Genomic DNA, 5,000 nt, shown 5'->3' on the forward strand with positions numbered 1-5,000 from the left:
AGGTTAAGGTTATAGGGTGAGGGTTAGAGACTCACTCCACAGAGGTTACGGTTAGGGTGAGGGTTAGAGACTCACTCCACAGAGGTTAAGGTTATAGGGTGAGGGTTAGAGACTCACTCCACAGAGGTTAAGGTTAGGGTGAGGGTTAGAGACTCACTCCATGGAGGTTAAGGTTAGGGTGAGGGTTAGAGACTCACTCCACAGAGGTTAAGGTTAGGGTGAGGGTTAGAGACTCACTCCACAGAGGTTACGGTTAGGGTGAGGGTTAGAGACTCACTCCACAGAGGTTAAGGTTATAGGGTGAGGGTTAGAGACTCACTCCACAGAGGTTAAGGTTAGGGTGAGGGTTAGAGACTCACTCCATGGAGGTTAAGGTTAGGGTGAGGGTTAGCGACTCACTCCATGGAGGTTAGGGTGAGGGTTAGAGACTCACTCCATGGAGGTTAAGGTTAGGGTGAGGGTTAGAGACTCACTCCATGGAGGTTAAGGTTAGGGTGAGGGTTAGAGACTCACTCCACGGAGGTTAGGGTGAGGGTTAGAGACTCACTCCACGGAGGTTAAGGTTAGGGTGAGGGTTAGAGACTCACTCCACGGAGGTTAAGGTTAGGGTGAGGGTTAGAGACTCACTCCACAGAGGTTAAGGTTAGGGTGAGGGTTAGAGACTCACTCCACAGAGGTTAAGGTTAGGGTGAGGGTTAGAGACTCACTCCACAGAGGTTAAGGTTAGGGTGAGGGTTAGAGACTCACTCCACAGAGGTTAAGGTTAGGGTGAGGGTTAGAGACTCACTCCACGGAGGTTAAGGTGAGGGTGAGGGTTAGAGACTCACTCCATGGAGGTTAAGGTTAGGGTGAGGGTTAGAGACTCACTCCACAGAGGTTAAGGTTAGGGTGAGGGTTAGAGACTCACTCCACAGAGGTTAAGGTTAGGGTGAGGGTTAGATTCGGGTTTCAAACAGACGACATGTAGTAATAGCGACGCGCTCCCGAAATGTCAGCCCCTGCCTCTCTAACATTCTCTGTACGTCCCTGTCAGCATGGGATGAGTAATTGAAAAAAAAAAAAAAGTCGTGGTTGAACTCTGGCTTAAAGCATTTAGGCCTGAACACATTATTACGCAATATTTTATGCTTTAACTATTAAAAAATAGCAACGTGCTGTGAGCTTGTAGATCTGCTATTTTTGAAAAATCGTGAAAATTAGAATTTTGACCCGATTCTATAAGTGTCTTTTGAATCCTTCTAAGGTTTTTTGAAAAACCCTATGTTTCTATGTCAGCAATCTGGCCAGCCATCGTCAAAGAAAAGGTCCTTTTAACTCAACTGGAGCTCAGTTAGTCTGTTCTTGAGAGACTACTATGTCAGTGGTTCTCAAACCTTTTCATGTGAAGGACCCCCAAAATGATATGTATTTGGCCACGGACCCCCATCTCAAAATATCTAGTTCCAGGGACCCCCCAGAAGCAACATTTGAGTTACAAACGTTCGCTTTGAAAATACACATATTCAAAGATTTTGCACACATTTTCACGACTTTAAAAAAAATAGCAGATCTACAAGCTCGCAGCGCGGCACTCGGTGCCGCGCTGTGAGCTTGTATATCTGCTATTTTTCACTGGTTAAAGCATTCAATAATTCTAGGCCTAAATGGCTTAAAGCAAATAACAAAGCTTACACAACGGAGTACACAGGACCAAAGTCCTGCAGAACCAAAGCTTTGTGTGAGGATAAATGTGTACTTTATTCATCGTCAGTCGAGGCTTTAGTCCACTTGCCAGAATGTCAACCCTGGCATGTTGAGTACACCAAGGTTTTATGTTATAAATGTTGAGTAAGGGTCCCCAGCATGTAGAAACTGCCGGATGCTAACTTGCATATGTTGAGCAATTTTCATAATTTTCGTAATTAGCTTTAATAGGCATAATCACCTATAATGATGGAAAATATGTCAAAAACTGATTGGCCGATTTGAACAATATTGGAGTGGTTTTGGGGGGTTATTGAGGATGCAGAATCCATTTCTGACATTTTCTAAATTCAAAACCGCCGTTTTAAACCGGAAATGGCCTTATACCAACTTAAATTGGGATGATTTTGATACTTTTTTGTTGATTTTCCAAATGATGAAGTGACTATTTTTGATAGGCTATTGTGGCAGTCATTGTTCTAATAATTAGTGTAGTTTTGTCTATATTTTTCTTTTGAAATGCTGATAATGTATAGGCATATAAATAACCACATTTATAATTTAATTCATAATCAAAATCAACAAAAAAGTATCAAAATCATCCCAATTGGCAAGTAGACGACTTCATCACCTCAGGGGTGAAGGGTTCACCGTTGGGAACACAGAACAAAGTTCTTGTATGACCCGCGTTGGGGAAGTTACTTTGAAAGCATAACTTGTACAGTTACAAGTAACTCACCATGGCAGTAACTTGATCAAGTTAAAGTTATAACCCAGGAGAAATGTAACTTATAAAGTTACATAGAAAAAGTAACTTGAGTAACTTGAGTTACTTTTTTTTCTGCGTTAAATTGAGAATGTACATTTGGTGTACATGAAACAAAATTTAATATCCTACAAAAAAGTCAGCAGAAATATGCCTCTCAACTGAGTTTTATGTTTTATTTCAAAAAGGTTGACATTTTCTTCAGTAAACATCTTTGTTCCTAAAATAAAGTTAAACAAAAGAAGAAAATGATGATCTGTTGAGAACATTTGATCTTCAATCGTAACAAAACTTAAATGTAAAATTATAACTTCGCTTGTAACTTCTTGTAACTTGAGCCAAAAATGACCCAAAAAGTATCTCAATTACTTGACGAGTTACAGAAATATGAATGTAACTCAGTTACCAGCAAGTTACAGTAAAATGTAACTTAGTTACATGTAACTTTAACTTCCCTAACACTGTGTATGACCCCATCTAAGATCTACTATGGAAGGGGTCTTCAACAGGGGGTCCGGGACCCCTAAGGGGGTCCTCAGAGTTACTACAGGGGAGGCCGCCAAATCTTTGATAATTAAATTGTTTTAAATGAACAACTTGAAGTTGCGAGGAGTTGAGAGCTTGTAGATCTGCTATTTTTTGGCAAATAGGTTTGGTGTAGAGCAGGGGTTTTCAAAGTGGGTGACGGGGCTCCCTGGGGGGACGGGGCTCCCTGGGGGGACGGGGCACCCTGGGGTGACGGGGCTCCCTGGGGGGACGGGGCACCCTGGGGTGGCGGGGCACCCTGGGGGGACGGGGCACCCTGGGGGGACGGGGCACCCTGGGGGGACGGGGCTCCCTGGGGGGACGGGGCACCCTGGGGTGGCGGGGCACCCTGGGGGGACGGGGCACCCTGGGGGGACGGGGCTCCCTGGGGGGACGGGGCACCCTGGGGGGACGGGGCACCCTGGGGGGACGGGGCACCCTGGGGGGACGGGGCTCCCTGGGGGGACGGGCTCCCTGGGGGGACGGGGCACCCTGGGGGGACGGGGCACCCTGGGGGGACGGGGCTCCCTGGGGGGACGGGGCACCCTGGGGGGACGGGGCACCCTGGGGGGACGGGGCTCCCTGGGGTGGCGGGGCACCCTGGGGGGACGGGGCTCCCTGGGGTGACGGGGCTCCCTGGGGGGACGGGGCACCCTGGGGGGACGGGGCTCCCTGGGGGGACGGGGCACCCTGGGGTGGCGGGGCTCCCTGGGGGGACGGGGCACCCTGGGGGGACGGGGCACCCTGGGGTGGCGGGGCTCCCTGGGGTGACGGGGCACCCTGGGGTGACGGGGCACCCTGGGGTGACGGGGCACCCTGGGGGGACGGGGCACCCTGGGGTGACGGGGCACCCTGGGGGGACGGGGCACCCTGGGGTGGCGGGGCACCCTGGGGGGACGGGGCACCCTGGGGTGGCGGGGCACCCTGGGGTGGCGGGGCACCCTGGGGGGACGGGGTGACGGGGCACCCTGGGGTGGCGGGGCACCCTGGGGGGACGGGGCACCCTGGGGTGGCGGGGCACCCTGGGGGGACGGGGCACCCTGGGGTGCCGTGACGGCAGTTCAGGGGTTCCCGCGAGGTCATTTGATAATATTTGGAATTTATTTGGACACTTGAAAAAATATTTAGTATCATTTTAAACTTGAAGTACAAAGTTATTTTCAGTCAGTTCTAACCAAAATGGCTGTTATCTCAACCTTTTCCTCGCAACATAATCACTAAAATATCGTCACTGTCGGGCAGAAACCTCGCATCTCCAAGTTTCAAATGTGTACGTCTTTTGGTAAAGCAAAGCCCTGCTTCATCATACAAGACTGTCACACAAAACTAGTGAAAACAGCCGATCTACAAGCACTGTACCTGTAGATCTGCTGTTTTCACTAGTTTAGTACATTGTATAGATGATAAATACAAAACGATGGGTTTCTGACCTGCCCACAGCTCTCCTGTGGGCAGCAAAAAAAAAGAAGAAAAAAGCTATTTTTGAGTGAGGACCAATTATATGAACATAGGTTAAAAAGTGGTGGAGTGCCCCTTTAAGTAAAAGTATCAATACTGCAGTATAAATACTCTGTTACAAGTAAAAGTCCGGAATTCAAAATGTACTTGAGTAAAAGTACGAAAGTATTGGCGTCAAAATGTACTTAAAGTACCAAATGTAAAAGTTCTAAATGTTAGAAAATAGCTGATCTACAAGCTCACAACGCATCGACGCGTTGTGAGCTTGTAGATCTGCTATTTTCAAATAGCCACGGTATAAAACAGGGCTAACGTGGGTTAATGTGTGTTTTATAATATTATAATTTACACCTGCAAAGTAACTAGTAAATAATAAATGTAGTGGAGTAAAAGTACAACATTTGAATCCAAGATCGAAGTAGTGGAGTAGAAAAGTATTGGACATTGGAAATACTCAAAGTACAAATGCCTCGAACGTGTACTTAAGTACTGTACTTGAGTAAATGTACTTAGTTACTTTACATCAATGTTACGAGTACTAGAAAATAATAACACAAATAGCCTAATA

The 5,000-nt window shown here is 47.3% G+C and overlaps 1 protein-coding gene across 1 annotated transcript in view; it reads right to left on the bottom strand.

Annotated features, from left to right (window-relative positions):
* f2 (coagulation factor II (thrombin)) overlaps window positions 1–5,000 on the bottom strand; it is a 36,878-nt gene that overhangs the window by 31,128 nt on the left and 750 nt on the right. The window lies entirely within an intron of this gene.

Source organism: Nannobrachium achirus (genome assembly GCF_963921795.1).
Source record: "Nannobrachium achirus genome assembly, chromosome: 24".
Taxonomy (NCBI): domain Eukaryota; kingdom Metazoa; phylum Chordata; class Actinopteri; order Myctophiformes; family Myctophidae; genus Nannobrachium; species Nannobrachium achirus.